This window comes from Dromiciops gliroides, chromosome 1 (genome assembly GCF_019393635.1).
Source record: "Dromiciops gliroides isolate mDroGli1 chromosome 1, mDroGli1.pri, whole genome shotgun sequence".
NCBI classification, from domain to species: Eukaryota; Metazoa; Chordata; class Mammalia; order Microbiotheria; family Microbiotheriidae; genus Dromiciops; species Dromiciops gliroides.
The window spans coordinates 143,236,633-143,254,607 of NC_057861.1; the positions used below are offsets into that span (position 1 = coordinate 143,236,633).

Here is a 17,975-nt window from a genome sequence, read left to right on the forward strand (position 1 = left end):
GTGTGTGTGTGTGGCATGGGAACCATATATGTATATGCATGCTTTGTGGGAGCTTAGGTTGTAAGTGTTGGGTTTGGAGTCATAAAGAACTGGCCTCATATCCTAGCTCAGTCACATTCTACCTGAGTGACCTTGAAAGTCACCTAATCTCTCCGAGCCTTGGTTTCTTTATCTGTAGAATGAAGGAGTTGGACTAGATCAACTCAGATTAGAAACCATTCTCTACAGGTCATAGATAGTCTTAGAAAACCACCAATCAAAATTATCTACATTGAATTATATATTTTTATTAAACATTTCCTGATTACATTTTAATATAGTTCCTGTGGCAGCTAGTTTTTTTTTGTTTTTTTTTGTTTGTTTGTTTGTTTGTTTTTTTAGTGAGGCAATTGGGGTTAAGTGACTTGCCCAGGGTCACACAGCTAGTAAGTGTTAAGTGTCTGAGGCCGGATTTGAACTCAGGTACTCCTGAATCCAGGGCCGGTGCTCTATCCACTGCGCCACCTAGCTGCCCCGGCAGCTAGTTTTTTACACCTCTGGACTAGATGACCACTAAGGTCTCCTGAAGATCGAAAAAATTAATCCTATGATTCTAATTACACTCCCATGTCTACTGGGCACAACTTATTCTCTTTTTCAGTGATTTGGTGGGGGGGGGGGCAATGAGGGTTAAGTGACTTGCCCAGGGTCACACAGCTAGTTTCAAGTGTTTGAAGTAAAATTTGAACTCAGGTCCTCCTGAATCCAGGGCCAGTGCTTTATCCACTGCACCACCTAGCTGTCCCTAGGGCACAGACTATTCTCAAGAAAAATACTCACTGAGTCTTAATGGCTCTACTCAGAGGTCCTGTTTTTCCAATGATCTTCCTCTTCAAGATGGTGGGTTCAGGTTGAGTTGGGAATTGGCCTCTAGTTCCTACGTTCCCTTAGTCATATTTCCTGTCCCCTCCCCTCCCCCCCCACACACCCTTTCTTCTTCTCTAGGATCACCTGCATGATGGGGAAATGGTGACAGCGGTCATTCCAGACTGGCAAGTAGTAATCAGCAAATGGATATGCTACTTTCTATCAAAGGCATTGGGAAAAACACAAACCTAAAAAGCAAATGCATAGACAGTGCTGAGTTCTGCACATGTCCACTGCAGCTGCAAACTGAAAGACAGCCTTTCTCTCCATGTGCACAGCACACAATGCAGGCTGTTGGCTCTGCATTGATCTTCTCAGCTTCACCCACCCACTTGGATGGAAATCACCATCAGTAGCATTATCTTTAAACATGGAACACAGCTCTGATGCAGAATCTGTATTCACAGAGCTCACCTTCACTGAGTGTTCCCCTCTCTCCAGGAATGACTTACATGATTGGTCATCTCAGACATCTGCCTATTGTGGGTATCTGTCCGAAACACCTTAAGGTGTTTTTTGTGGGTGCAGCTCCTCTATGCACGTGTATCTGCAGCTTGTCACACCCCTCTAGTCTTTACCTTCATGATTTTCTCACTCAGGATGTGTGAGGATGAGAGAGCATATACTCTCCCTTATCTAGCTTTTAATATATGGCATTTCCCCAGAGAGCTTTATATATGTGTATGTGTTTTTTTCCAAATATGCCACATGCTCTCGGATAAGTATGTCTGATCCATAAATGTTTCTAGCAGTGTGTAAGTTCAATGTGTGTGTGTGCATCCCCTGTATTCTTTATTGTTGTTCTTTGGTTTTAAATTTTCCTCTCTTTTATCTCCTGTGTTTTAGTTGCATTTACTTTCTTCCTCTTCCCATTTGGTCTGTGTGTGTCTGCTAAATATGTCACACACCCCTAATCGGTTTTCTTTGTCTATGTCTTTCCCTTAATATTCTTCTCTCCTATGCACGTCATATCTATGACAGACTTCCTGGTGTGTGTCTGCTGAGTGTCTAACAGCCCCTCACTATGTGTGTCTTCTGTTCTTTGTGTTAGCTCTTCCTTTTGTGCATATCTATTAACTATATTGCTGTCTCTTTCTCTACTGTTACATCACTCCCACCCCCTGCTTTGTGCAGCTCTCTGCTTCATTTTATATTTGTGTCTCCCTGCTGTGTGTCACCCTCAGTTCCTTGCTTATTGTATGGCCTGTGTGGTAGGCTGTCTCTGTTTTTCCTTCCATCCCTCAGCATAAGCATCATCTTTTTTTCTCTGTGTGGCTCACAGCTCTATCTATTCACTGTTTCCCCATGTCTCAGTTTTTATATATGCATGTGTGTGTGTTTCTGCTCTCACCTTCCCTTCTTCCTTTATTTTAGTCTTCCTTCAAGCTCTTCTCTCTGGGCTTCTTTTTAAAATCTTGATGCCATTTCTTTTTTGTTAGATGTCTTGAAGGTCCCTGGATTTCCTAACTCTCCTTATCTTGCCTCCTCCCATTTTGATCTTTCTCACTCTCATTTTGCCTTGTGTATGCAGCAGGATTTCCCCACCTAACCCCTTCCCTGATATAACTTCTCTCAAGCACTCTCTCATGGAATGCCGTTTGGCTTCTGTCTTTCTCTTTGTTTTTCGCAATTCCACACCCATACAATCATACAATCTGCCACTGGGTTACTGCTAGGATTGTTGCTGTCCTCCTCCATCTGACCCTATCAGCGAACAGCTGGGGCATTCTGTTTTCCCTATTTCCCTTTCTTTGCCCTCTACTTCACCTAACCCCAAACTGCCACCCTGTTCTTACCTCTGATGTTTGCACTTCCAACCTGCCTCCTTCCATGCCTGGCAGAGAGAGCCTCATGTGAACTCAGGAGCTGAGCTGTGTTACACCAGACAGCCATGATATGTAGCTGGGTCACTGCCAGGTTACTTGAACTGTCTCTTTTTTGATCTTCCTTATGAGGATGGAGGAGCAAAATTCTTGACCTTCCCTATACAGGTGGAATTGATTGTGAGTTTTCAGGCCCAGCGGGAAAGGGGGTTATTTCAGCACATCTTTTATTTATTGGAAAAGACAAGGGAGAAACACTGTGTTCCTGACAGCTGCATTTGTGTAGGGTTAAGTGTATGTGACAGGCAGAGTCACTTGTTTATTTCCCAATGAGTACAGCCAGAAGAGAAATGGAAATGCCTTTCTCCTTTTTTTTTTCCAGAGGGAATCTGTTTTTGTTTATTGTTTGTTTACAGGTCTATGCCCTGTTCTTAAAATATGGTGCCCTTCTGTGGGAGCAGACTCTTAGCTGTGCTGCCCTCAGAGGTAGGCTGAGACAGAAATAGAGTCTTCATGTAAGGGGATGATGAGAAGAAGGGAAAGGCATCGAGGGAAGCTGAGGGAACCCAGGACTGCAGGGGTTAATGAACCCCAGGCTTGGCTCACAGCCCAAATCCCCTGCACCTGGGTGCCTATTATTTCTCTTCCACTCCTGCCAGATCACTGATCTCACTGCTGCTTCCCACACATCTTGGGCTCAGCTTCTTCGATGATAGGCGAGGGGGTTGCATTGGCGGGAGTGGCAGCTGAACAGACTGAATCTGCCTGACCTACATTTCCCCACTGCAGAAAAGAGCTCAGGTCTTCATTGCTCCTTCCAGGTATCCAAAGGCTCATGTGTGGCCGTGAAGAACACTTGCAGCCTGGTCACTAATTCTCCCACCCGAGATGTTCAGCAACCTCCCTTTCTGGACTGCTCCCAGTCACAGGCCATTTACTTTCCTTTTCCTGAGGCTGAAACTGTTTCCTCAGTATTCACTCTCCAGGATCCTTAGTTCCCCTTTCAGCCCACTCCACCCTATATTCACTCCTTTCCCTGAGGACAGAGGGACAGGAGAAAGTTGTTGGTCCTGAAGGAAACCACTAACCTGGATAACCTATTTTAAGTTAGAACATGAGATCCCCAACTCTGTTGAAACTCCTGCAGGGCAGGGCACCTCCCTCGGTACCTACTGAATTAAACACTGGATAAAATATTATTAGTGTTATCACTGATGAGGAAAAAAACATAGGAGAAATTCCATTGTGGAGAAAGGAGTTCAGAAAAATCATCATCATAATAACAGACCTTGAGAAAAGACTTTAAGGTTTTAGAGTGCTTTATTTAAACAATCTTGTTTGAAATTCATAACAACCCTGTGAGATAAATGGCATTATGCCCATTTTGTAGATGAGGAAATGAAGACCTAAACGTGTTTAATGATGTGCCCAGTATCCTTCACTTATTAAATGTCTGAGGCAGGGTGCAAAAGTAGATTTTCCTCCTACCTTCTACTACTTCCTCTCTTGTGCTCTGTTCATCTTCTGACTCTTATGATACCTGGTTCTCTCTTGACCACACTGTATCTGTGGCTTCCCCTTCCAGTACTAGCTACACTTTCTTTTTCTTTTTCTTTTACTAGCTACACTTTCAATCATTTCCTCTGGCTCATTGGTCTTGAGGGGTGTCAGAATACACTGCTCCCTTCATTGCCATGCTTAGACTCTCCTGCCAGTATCAGTCAGTACCTTTCCTCCTTTGACATAAGTGCAATCCAGATTTATTGCCCAATCCTGATTTTTGTAACTGTTAATCTACTGCGCCCAAGATATTCTTTCTCCTTTCTCAATATGAATTCAATACCTGACTCAGCGTTTTACTCCACCTCAACTCCTGCTTCATTCTTTTTTTTTTTTTTTTTAGTGAGGCAACTGGGGTCAAGTGACTTGCCCAGGGTCACACAGCCAGCAAGTGCTAAGTGTCTGAGGCCAGACCTGAACTCAGGTCCTCCTGACTCCAGGGCTGGCACTCCATCCACTGCGCCACCCAGCTGCCCTTTCCTGCCTTCATTCTAAGGGATTTCAACTTACATGTTGGTGATCCCTCAAATCATCAAGTTCCTCCTACTTAATACTCATGATCCACTCTTCCACTTCACTACAACCTCACAAAGGGATGGTACAATGGATAAACCACTAGACTTGAACTCAAGAACATCTAAGTTCAAATCTTGGCTGTGAGACTGGACAAGCCACTTAAGCTTTGTCTGCCTCGTTTTCCTTCTGTGTAAGATGGAGATAATATAGCAGCTGCCTCTCAAGGCGACTGTGATGATCAAATGAGATACTATTATACAAGTGTTTTGCAAGCCATAATGCACCATATAAATTTTAGCTATTAGTATACCCTTCACCTTATCCTCATCTTATCTTTTGTGTTCCAGAAGTCCGAGTTTCTTTTATTTGAGTATAATCTTTTATCTCCCATCTCTGCCAATGTCCCACTCTTCCCAAATCTATCCTTGCTGACATTTAGTCTCTTCATTTATCAGTATTATCCCATGACATTGCCCTTGCTCTGGCTATGCCCTCCTCCTTTCCCAATCCCACCCCTTTAGTGAATCAATACAATTCTACACTCTTCTCTACCACTCATATGCCTTGTCCCTTTGCCCTACCTCCAGTTATGCCTGGCCAACCCCAACCCTTGATTATTCTTACCACCTGCTTCCTTCACTACTATTCATGTGCTGCTGAACAGAACTGGAGAAAATTGTAAACCAAGTAAATCATGCTTATAAATTTAAACAAGCTAATCTCAACTGGACTCTCATTAGAGTAGCAAGACAATCCTGATTGATTCCTTATCCTAATCACCAATGGTGGCTTTTCTAAATCTTTTTTTTCTCTCCTCAAGAATCCCATGATTCCCTTCTCCTCACTGGGAGCTGAATTCGTCACTTCATACATAACTAAAAAAATAATAAGGTTATTTGTTGAGAAGTCCCTCAACCTCCTCTCACATCCCTCTGATGTTACCTCCTACTATCTTATTTACTGCAGTCCCTGAAGTTGAGGGAGCCCATCGGGTTTCCAAGGTCAGACTTTCTACCTGTACCCTTGATCTCATCCCTTTCTGTCTTCTCCAGCAGGTTGCCTGAACTATCATCCTCACTGTCTCTTTAATCTTCCATCTCTCCCTAGCTGTTGATTACTTTTTTACTGTCTACAAACAGGTATCTTCTGTCCTTAAAAAATGCTCACTAGGGGCAGCTAGATGGCGCAGTGGATAGAGCACCGGCCCTGGAGTCAGGAGTACCTGAGTTCAAATCCGGCCTCAGACACTTAATACTTACTAGCTGTGTGACCCTGGGCAGTCACTTAACCCCAATTGCCTCACTAAAAAAAATAAAAATAAAAATAAAAAAATAAAAAAAAATGCTCACTAGATCCTTCCATGTCCTCAAACTTTTGCACTATTTCTCTCCTCCTTAGCTAAACTTGAGAAAACTGTCTATACTTGATGTTTCAACTTCATCTCCTCCTGCTCTTTCTTAACCCTTTGTAATCTGGCTACTGACCTCATCATTCAATAGAAAAAGTCACCAACGATCCCTGAACCCACAAACATAATGTCTTTTTCTCAATCCTCATCCTTCTTGACCTCTCTGCAGACTTGGACACTGTTGCCCTCATAACTCTGGAGCTGGACCTTAAAGGAAGCCAAGAATTCTAAAAGGTGGGAGTTAGGAGAAAGAGTTTCCATCTACTCAGTATTTATCTTGCATGAATTGATTTATGTGTATATTTTCTTCCCCATTAGAATATAAGCTCCTTGAGGGTGGATAAAGCACTGGCCCTGGATTCAGGAGGACCTGAGTTCAAATATGACCTCAGACACTTGACACTTACTAGTTGTGTGACCCTGAGCAAGTCACTTAACCCTTATTGTCCTGCAAATAATAATAATAATAATAATAATAACAACAACAATCAGCTCCTTGAGGGCAGGGATTGTTTTTTTCTTCTTCTTTGTATCTTAAGTACTCATTACAATGCCTATCACATGGTAAGCACTTAGTACATTCTTTTAAAATTGATTAACTGATTGCTGAGTCCAAGTAGTATTCCATCTTATTATACCACAGTGCCAGCATCTGATTGTTAGAAGGAAACATTAGCTGTGTCACCTTTCTTGGCCTCAGTTTTCTCATCTGTAAAATGAAAAGATTGGATGAAATGATGTCCTCTCCAACTCTAAATGTTATCTCATTTAAAAAAATGCCATCTGCAATTGTTGCTTCCACTTCCTCACCTCCCACTCACTCCTCAGCCCCTTGTAATCTGGATTCTGACATCACCACTCAACTGAAACTGCTCTTTCCAAGGTTACCAACCACTTTTCAATAACTAAATCAAATGGCATTTTCTTAGCTCTCATCAATAAGGGCCACTCTCTAGCATTCAATACTATTGGCCATCCCTTCCTCCTGAACACTGTCTCCTCTCTGAGTTTTCATGTGTCATTCTCTTCCAATTCTCCTGCCTATCTGACTTCTCCTCCTCAGCCTTCTTTGCCAAAAAATCAATCACACTCCTCTTTTCCCTCTTCTTTTGCTATCTCTTTCCATCTCTCTTTCTCTGTCTCTTTGTCTGATCTATATTCAATGAACACCTCTATGTGGGTGACTCCCAGATGTATATACCCAGCTCTGGTCTCTCTCCTCTACCCCAGTACTGCTTCACCAATTGTCTGCTGGCTATCTCTCCACTTGGAAGTCTCTCTGCCCTCTCAAGCAAAACAGAGCTCATCTTCCCTGCAGAACCCACCCCTCTTTCTGTTAAGGGTACCATCTTCATTAGAATATGAACTCATAGACAATTAGTTCAGGTCTCTGGTGACTTACAGAAATTCACTGTTTTAACCCATCTTTTGGGAACACAGGAAGGATTGTATTTCATTATTGTGTAGTACACCTAGAGAAGCAGATTCTGTATCTGCAAGACAGACCCAGGTTCAGAACTTAGGGTCATCCTCAACTCTTCTCTCTCCCTTCCTGCCCCCACCATGCATTCAGTTGGCTGCTGTCTTGATTCTACCTGCACAGTATCCATTTCCTTGTTTCTACTTCCATGGGCTCCATCCTAGTTCAGGCCCTAAGCACTGGGACCATTGCAGTAGCTTCCTATCTGGTCCCTGCATCCTAGCTCTCCCTTCTCCAATCTATAGGAGAGTCAATGTGTTGGACTGGAAAGCATGATGGAATTGGACTCAGAGGACCTGTATTCTGATTCTTGCTTTTCCACTTACTATCAGTCTGACCCTGGGCAAGTCACTTAACCTCTGTTTGTCTAAGGTTCCTCAATTGCATAATAGCAATAAACCTCACAGGGTAGTGGTAAGAATCAAATGAAATAGCTCATTTTACAGATGAAGAACTGAGGTAAATAGGGTTAAGTGACTTGCCCAGGGTCACCCAGCCAGTAAGCATCTGAGGCTAGATTTGAACTCAGGTCTTCCTGACTCTAGACCCACTGCTCTACCCATTGTGCCACCTAGCATTTATTTATCTATCTATTTACCTATCTATCCATCTACCCACAACCATCTGCTACTGGTAGCCAGGCATTCTGTGTGGGTATGGCTTCAAAGGCCATACTACAAATAAGAAGCTCTCTTTCTAGATTGGGCACACTGTCCCTTTACTTACTGAGCCTGTTTTTGTTCCTTTGCCTTGTGGATTTGGGGTTGATCTGCAAGTTTTGTTTGGAGAGAACCATCTTTGTCTTCAGTCTGTCTACCCACGAGGTATTCCTGCAACCCCGAATCTTTAAAGGTGCTGAGGCAGGATGTGCAGGAATAAGCCTGTCAGAGATGCTTCAGAAGAAAGAGAAGAGAGGCGGGGTGTTCCCCACAAGTGAGAAAACTCCAATTCACGCTCTTCCCCCAAGCCAAGAACATGAGGCTAATTTTTCATTCCTCTGCTTCGATGGGACCCAGGCATCTCAAGCTAAACATAGGCATCGAGGAATGTAAATAATGATGCGTTTTTCTTAATTTAGGGAAGTTTCAATTAAATCTTGCTAAAATGAAAAAAAAGCTCAGCTATTTTTACCAGAGTAGGGAACTACTCGATTAGGCAAGACAGGGAGGTGGGAGGAGAATGCCAGGGATAGAAATGCCACCTACCATGGTATGTCCAACTGGCCAACAACACAGAATTAGCCTTTTGTATTATCTCTCCTGACAGAGAAGACAAATCCTCCCTAACTGGATGTTTCCTTCCTTTGTTTGCCATCATCCTTTTGAAAGGAATAATTCTAACCAGCTGGAGGGAAAGCCAGACTGACTTTCTGAAAAGTCTAACTTACCAACCCATAGGAAGTACTCACAGGATATTGGAACAGTGCAGTTGGAAAGACTCTTAGAGGTCTGGTCATGTCAGTCATCCAAAATCTTCAGTGGTTTCCGAATAGCCATCCCCTCCCCCCCCCATTCAAGTTTGCCTGATATTTAATGCCTTTAGTAATTTGATACATCCTGTCATTCAAATCTTATCTCCTACTCCATACATACATTGATGGAGAGCTGGAAGGGACCACAGTGGGCCATCTAGTTCAGACACCTCATTTTTACAGGTAAGGAAATAGAGACCCAGAGAGGTTGCCCAAGGTTACACAGGTAGTATGAGGCAGACCCAGGATTGAGCCTCGGGCCCTCTGACTCCCCAAACAGCATACTCTCCACCATATCACTCTGCCTTTCTTGAACCAAGCCAAACCCTTTATCATCCTCAAGAACATGCTCTGCCCTGGTGGCTTACAGTTCCTACATGTGTCAAGTCAAAGCCTCACCAAGAAATAATCAAATGGAAAAAATTTACACCTTTCTAATGATCAGGTTTTTGCTAACATTAGAATTCATGGCATGTTGTATGTATGTGTGTCTAAGTTCAAAGTATCATAGATCTAGATCTGGAAGGGCCCTCAGAGTCCATCTAGTTCAATCCTCTCTTTTTATGGAAGAGGAAACTGAGGCTCAGAGAGTTTAAGGAACAACATTCCCAAACTCATACAGTCTCAGAGGCAGGATTTGAACTCAGGTCCTCTGACTACAGAGCCAGTATGCTTTCCACTGGACCTATTGGAATGAGTTTTTATCCCATGGGACTGATTTTGTAAACCGAACCCCAAAGTGTCAAAATCTTCATCTTGGCAGGATATGCATTTAGTTTAAGAGATTACCATGTTGTTGTTTTTGTTTTTTAGTTGTGTCTGACTCTTGGTGACCCCATTTAGAGTTTCCTTGGCAAAGATAGTGGAGTGGTTTGCCATTTCCTTCTTCAACTCATTCAACAGATAAGGAAATGGAGACATATAGAGTTAAATGACTTGACCAAGGTCACACAGCTAATAAGTATCTGAGGCCAGATTTGAACTCAGGAAGAGAAACCTTCCTGACTGCAGGCCCAGTGTTCTGGCACTGTGCCACCGAGCTGCCCAATGATATTGCCACGTCTCAATGTAGTTCTGGATATCTTCTTTTGGAATTATTTTCAGAGGAAAAAATAATTGAATATTCTTTGGAGAATTCTCCCTGCCAACATGTAAATGCTAGCTATTGTTATTATAAGGACAGCCCATATATAAACTTCAATGTATAAATTTCAATTTATTTGTGAAATATTAGTGTCCTTATTTTATACTCATCCTTTCGTACCAAATACATCATTTAAAATTTATTTTTATTTTTATTTTTTTGTGGGCCAATGAGGGTTAAGTGACTTGCCCATGGTCACACAGCTAGTAAGTGTCAAGTGTCTGAGGCCAGATTTGAACTCAGATTTGAATCCAGGGCTGGTGCTTTATCCACTGCACCACCTAGCTGGGTATCCATTCATAAATTACTCTTCATATATTTATCCCAAATGAAAGGAACTGATGGCTTTGTGGGTTCTAGGGTGACTAGGGAGAGTGGCCACCTTACCAGGAAAGGCAGCACCAAGCTCTTAGACGGAGCCACAGTGGGGTAGGAGATTGGGAATAATGGGTTAGGCTTTTTGAAGAAAGTGAGTGCTGATGGTCTCTTGGGGGAGGTCATGAAGAATATAATGGTTTCAAGAAAAGAGAAAGAAAAAGTTGTGCCTGCTAGCTTTGGTTGCTGCCAACATCAGAAGGTGGTGTGGGGTAAAGGGGGTGGAGGAAAACACTTGTACTTATTCATAGGCTCCAAGCGGAAACAGGCTGAGCCTTCTCAGGAATTATCTGCCATGCCATTTATGGTAGGCTTTCCCCTGTTTTTAGTTTTATAGGATTTGAATCAGAGATTGTCTGTTAAAAATGCTTTAAACTCACTTTAGCATGCTGGTTTAAAACGTTAGTAACCACCAAAATATTGTATTATCTATGCATCAGTGTTTTTCTTCTAACACTCTAGATTAGAATTGATATGGGAAACATAGAAACAGAAAATAAATAAGAATAATCTAATAAGCTTGTAACCAAAACAGTATCTGATTGTGGAGGCCCCAGAGGGCCAAATTCGGCACAGCATTTCACTCCCAGACTTGTCAAGCTGTCTGTTTTGTGGAAAGGGGCCGTTGAAAGGGTTTGGGAACTAACTGCATTTATTACAATCTAAGCTCAACCATGGCCTCTTGGAACTTTAGAGGGAAGGAACCAGAGGCCTATTTGAACCCCAAAGGGCAAATGAGAATGAGTCTGGCTTCTTACCTCATCAGTCAACTGAAACTTACTTTCTTCAAAATTGCCAATGATCTCCTAATTGCTAAAACTAATGACCTTTTCCCAGTCTTCATCCTTCTTGACATTTCCACAGCCTTTGACACTGTCAATCACCTTTTTCCTCCTTAATACTCTCTTCTCTCAAAGTTGTCTTAATACTGCTCTCTCCTAGTCCTCCTTCTACCTCCAAAGCCACTCCTTGTCAGTCTGGATTTTCAACTACATCAGTCTTCTAATCGTGGTTGTCCCACCAGACTTTGTCCTGGGCTCTCTTCTCTTCTCTCTCTTGGTGATCTCATCTGCTCCCATGAATTCATCTATGAAGATGATTCTTGAATCTACTTGTCCAGCCCTAACCTCTCTGTTGATTCCCCTGGGTATCAAATTTCTAAATGCCTATTACTCATCTCCACCTGGATGTGCAGTAGACATTTTAAATTCAACATGTCTAAAACTCATATTTCTCTCCAAACTCTCCCCTCCACCTAACTTCCTTATTACTGTTGGGCGTACCATCGTCCTCCCACTAACTCAGGCTCACAACCTAGGTGTTATCCTTGACTCCTCACTCCCTCTCATCTTCTTCTCCAATCAGTTGTCAAATCCTGTCATTTCTAACTTAATAACATTTCTCATATACAACCCCTTCTCTCCTCTGACATTGCCTTGGTGCAGGTCCTTATCACTTCATACTTAGACTATTGCAATAGTTTTCTAGTGGGTCTCCCTGCCTCAAATCTCCCTCCCCACTCTAGTCCATCTTCTACTTAGCATCCAAAATGATTTTCCTAAAGTACAGGTCTGATCATGTCATTCTCTCCCTACTCCCAACCCTGAGGAATAATTCCAGTGGTTTCCTGTTACCTCTGGGATCAAATATAAAATCTGGTTTGACATTCTGCCTCTGACTTTGGGTCATATGAATAACAATATGGAGGACCAGACATTTTCTTCAATCTCCATGATGAGTCAAATTGTGAGCCAAAGATAAAGCAATTTCAGTTGTCTCCATGGTTTAGGACACCCAGGATCCAAAAGAAGGCTTAAAAAAACCAGGAACTGACACTTACAGGCCCCGAGCTCATTCAGAAGCCCTCTCCTTCTCCCCATGTCACTGGTGGTCAGGTTGTACTAGCAGACCCAAGGACACAATACAGGTTGATATAAAAAAACAACTCCTACACCTTGATCCCCTCTCTCTCATTCCAGTGCTATAAAGACCCTGGCTTCAAGCTGCAGACATTAGTTCAGGTCTCAACAGCAAGCTTGACCATAATCTTTTAGCAACAAATCTTTCGAGGGGCTATAACCTAAAAGCACTAGCACTACAAAGCTCTACACTCTGGTATCCCAGAAAACATACTCTAAACTGCTGGAACCAGGCCAGAGAACAGAGGAACAGAGGGAATGTGAGAGATCATCAGGACAGGACACCATGCACATAGGGAGTTGTGCAGCAGTTCCCCAAGACTGAGGAAAAGAGAGCAGTATCTAGCTTGGCACAGTTCTAATCACTCAAAAGTCAATTGGATAGACACCTGCATTGTTAAACCATGAATTGCCTAGAGTGGGAGGAGGCTAAGATATTTTAATATCTAAGCTCCAAGGAAACCACAGTCAAAGGGGAGGGAGTCAGAAACTGAGTGATAAGGAAAAATATGGTGATGGAGGTGGGGGGGAAGACTGAAAATATCAAAGATTCAAGAAGAAAACCCAAAGACCTTGAAAAAAATAGATAAAGCAACAGGAAAATAGTTACAACAGAAGGAAATATAGCCTCCACATCAATAAATTAGTTTAGGCATCTATGAATAGATACTGAAAAAGAAAAATGATCCAACACTTGATGAGCCAGAGAACCCTGAGAAATTTGAGGAAAACATAGAACCACAACACTCTATTCCTAAGTGGCTTTAAAAATGTATATATATATATATATATATATATATATATATATATATATATATATATATATATATATATATATGTTGGCAGGGCAGTGGGGGTTAAGTGACTTGCCCAGGGTCACACAGCTAGTAAGTGTCAAGTGTCTGAGGCCGGATTTGAACTCAGGTACTCCTGACTCCAGGGCCAGTGCTCTATCCCCTGTGCCACCTAGCCGCCCCTTCATTTCTTTTTTTAAGCCACTTAGAAGGGGCGGCTAGGTGGCACAGGGGATAGAGCACTGGCCCTGGAGTCAGGAGTACCTGAGTTCAAATCCGGCCTCAGACACTTGACACTTACTAGCTGTGTGACCCTGGGCAAGTCACTTAACCCCAATTGCCTCACTAAAAAAAAAAAATGAAAATAATGAGAGCAGAATTTATATCCTACACAACAAAAATAATGAATGCAACAGAAAAACTTGAATATTCAATGTTCTCATCAAATAAATGAGAGAGAACAATAGATTGGAAATGAAAATGGATAGAAGTAGAAGACAAGAAGAAAAGCAAAAACCAATAACATTAAAAGAAAATATGCTTATTATGAAAGTAAAACATGTTGATCTCAAAAATAGGACATGCAGAGACAAGCTAAGGATCATAGGTCTTCTAGAAGAACGTGACAGGACAAAAAACAAACACCATAGCACCATAATGAATAAAATAACAAAAGAGAACACACCTTTTTTTTTGGGGGGGGGCAATGAGGGTTAAGTGACTTGCCCAAGGTCACACAGCTAGTGTCAAGTGTCTGAGGCTTGATTTGAACTCAGGTGTTCCTGAATCCAAAGCCGGTATTTTATCCATTGCACCACCTATCTGCTCCCAAAAGAGAACACTTCTAAACAAAAATTAAATTCCAATGGAAAGAATTCACAGATTGTCTCCAGAAAAAAAAATCCAACACTCATCTGTCTCTGATATTTATTCCACAATTGTCCTTGGGCAAGTCATTTGATTTCCTTTGGACCCAGTTTGGACTAGATGACATCTGAAGACCTTTCCAGCTCTAGATATGAGATCTTGGTGGGGGTGGGGGAAACATGTGTCTCTGTATTTTTCTGTGTCTCTACCTTTTCTAAGCCACCTAAATTCTAGTGGCTTTCCTGTGCTAATTATTTCCTATTTATCCTGACTATAGTTTGCTTTTTATGTATTTGTTTTCATGTTGTCTCCTCCATTAGATTGTTAACCCTTAAGGGCTGGGACTATCCTTTGCCTCTTTTTGTAATCCTCAAAGCTTAGTACAGTGCCTGACAAATAGTAGACTCTTAATGTTTATTAATTATCTCTCTTTATCTGTTTCTGTCTTTGTGTCTCTTTTTCTCTCTCCCCTCATGCAACACACACACACACACACATACACACACACATATATGTATACACTCACACACATACACACAGATATGCATACACACAGGAACATGTACTCATTCAGTGTTCCACCTGTTCCCAACAATATAGAACACAACAAAATTCTGCAGGGTACAATAAAAGAATTTCAAATTTGTACAGTCTACTGAAATTTTTAATAATGAAAACTTGACCTATGGGAAATTTCAGTCTACTCTATGATCTAATCAGCTGACACTAGCACTCCCTGAGTGCCAAGGACTACAGCAGTGCAAAATAGTGGTCAAGTGACCATAGTTTCCAAGCTCTGCCTGTTTTGTGTGAAATATTGCTGCTAAGCATATTTCCCCCTAAGGTACTTAGGGGTGCAATTGAGCATGGAAAAAAAATTTTCTGGAGATAATGTCTATTTGCTGTGCACAGATACTCCTAGGCCTAGTCCTGATACACATTCCCTGTGTTTGGTATGACATTCTCCTCACTCTTTTGACTTTTTCTTTTCTTTTTTGAAAAAAAAAAACACAATTGTATTGAAAATAAGAACTTGAACAAAAGGAATCAGAGACACAAAAGAGGAAGAGAATCATACACAAAACCATAGTCTCTAAGCTATTTATAATTTATTTACTAAAAAGAAAGCTATATGGAGCGTTTTATAAATATATTTTATTGTTTTGTTTTGTTTGTGTTTGTGGGGCAATGGGGGTTAAGTAACTTGCCCAGGGTCACACAGCTAGTGCCAAGTGTCTGAGGCTGGATTTGAACTCAGGTCCTCCTGAATCCAGGGCCGGTGCTTTATTCACTGTGCCACCTAGCTGCCCCTTATAAATATATTTTAACAAATTAGTAACAATGATGTAAGATTTATGTCTTCCTTTATGTCTATATCCCCTTCTAATCTCTTTGCCATCTGAGCACTCACCAGATTGTTTTGCTATCATTAAACATAGTCTAAACCATTATGGTCATTATTGTTTTAATTCTAATTTTTGTTCTACATTACATGACATGTCTTTCCATATTTCTTTCTATTCTTCACACTTATCATCTATGGCACAAAAATATTCCATAGCATTAACAAATCACAAGTACAACATTTGGCCTTTCCCACATTGAATGGCCAACTTGTTGACCATTTTCTCAGCTGTAGCGCCTCTAGATCTCTTGACTACTTCTTGTCCCTATAAGCAATGCAAGATAAGGGGACATGGAAGAAAGTGACGAGAATCCAAGGGCAGCAATATGTCCTGTGGGAGTTGTTGTTTGTTGTCCTTCTGGAAGAGGACTGATGACATCATAGAGGTGATGTCTTGACTTGTGAATTAGATTTAAGTGAGGCAGAGCTGCACACCGTCATCAGCCCCATTCTCTCCTCCAGAGTCATCAGAATCCAGTGACAAAAGACAAGTCAAGAAAAGACGACTGGCAATGGCCCAGCAATATGAGAGTAAAGAAAGAGACAAGACTGGCCTTCAGAAAATTGCTCCAATCTCCATTGGAATGGGAAGAGCGTTAGTCTGTGAGTCTGGAAAGATATGGTTTCGAATGCTAGTTACGTAGCTTACTAACTGTTTAACTTTGGGCAGATCACTTAACATCTCAGCCCCAGTATACTCAACTATAAAATGGGGGTGATAGTATTGACAATATGTCTGCCACAAGGGTAAGCTGAAGGAGCTAGGGATAATTAGTCTGAAGGAGAGAAGATTTAAAGAGGGTGTGGTAGCTATCTTCAAGGACTGTTTTATAAAAGGTGGAATAGACTTGTTCTGTTCAACCATAGAGCACTGAACCAAGAAAATGAGTGGACATTGCAGAGGGGACAGATTTTGGCTTGCTGTAAGGAAGACCTCCCCCTAAATTAGTTCTGTCCTAGCAGCTAGGACAGTACTTGGCCCAGAGTAGCCACTCAAATACTTGTTGATTAATTGAAAAGAGTAATGGGCTGCCTCAGGAGGTAGTGAGTTACCCATCAGTAGGGAGGGAATAAATATTTCTATACCACCTACCATGTGCCAGACACTGTGCTAAGTACTTTTTACAAATATTATCTCATTTGATCCTCATAGCATCCCTACAAGGTAGGCTCTGTATTGTCCTCATTCTTTTAGTTTAGGAAGTTGAGGCAAATAGAGGTTTAGTGCCTGTCCAGGGTCACACAGTTAGGACGTATCTGAGGCTGCATTTGGACTTAGGTTTTCCTGACTCCAGGCCCAGAACTCTGTCCTCTGTGCCACCAGATGCCTCAGTGGGGGCTTTTAAACAAAAACTGAATGACCATGTGTTGGGGGGATATGATAGAGGGTGATTGTTTCCATATATGGACTACACAAACCCAGTGAATTAGGGGGATGTCTACCCCAAACATGTAAAGACCCCCCCCAGTGGAATAGGTGGCAGAGAAGGCAGGTGCCAGGGAGCACTTAGAGCCTGATCAGACATTGAAGACACCAAGGCCATCCACCGCATCCAGAGGATGACTCTGGAAGAGAAAGTGAGGCTGGCAACTTTGTGCAATTCTGTTTAACTTGAATCCAATCCCCATGTAAGTCAGGACATCCATCCATGATGGCATTGGTCCTCTTCAAGAACGAAGGGCAAACAATAAGACAGACCCCTGAAGTTCTTCCCAAAACTAAGATGCTGTGATACCTCCTAGGGTTGTTGTGAGGAAAGAACTTTAAAGACCTTTAAACGCTATATTAATATTATCTCTTGTGCTTGTTCAGCACCTCTTTCCACTTTCCCCAGGAGCCCAGAGTCCTTGTATTTCTTTGGTCTGTCCAAACACCTCCACTTCCATACCCTGCCAAGTAGACATTCTCCCTCCAAGTGCCTCCTGCTCATAATTCTCCATGTGCCTCCCATAATCCCAAAATTCTCCATCCTCATAAATGATAACCTCATATTCTATTCTCCAAGTGGTTATTGTTTATTGACACTAATGATTCTTTCAATGGTAGAATGTTGTTGGGGAGAAGAGACACTATCATTACTGCAGCTCTAGCCTCATTTGTTTAAATGATGTCATCTTCCAAAATGAGAATGGACAAAAGTGAAAATAGGGATTTTTATATCCATTTCTTTTCTTTTTTTGTGGGGCAATGAGGGTTAGGTGACTTGCCCAGGGTCACACAGCTAGTAAGTGTCAAGTGTCTGAGGCTAGATTTGAACTCAGGTCCGCCTGAATCCAAGGTCAGTGCTTTATCTGCTGCGCCACCTA

General features: G+C 42.0%; 1 long non-coding RNA gene across 1 annotated transcript in view; it reads left to right on the forward strand.

Annotated features, from left to right (window-relative positions):
- Positions 1-17,975, forward strand: part of LOC122729471 — a 29,349-nt gene that overhangs the window by 1,238 nt on the left and 10,136 nt on the right. Inside the window, exon 2 of the long non-coding RNA XR_006353327.1 lies at positions 16,131-16,271. This is a non-coding gene — a long non-coding RNA (uncharacterized LOC122729471). The remainder of the gene's footprint in view (positions 1-16,130; positions 16,272-17,975) is intronic.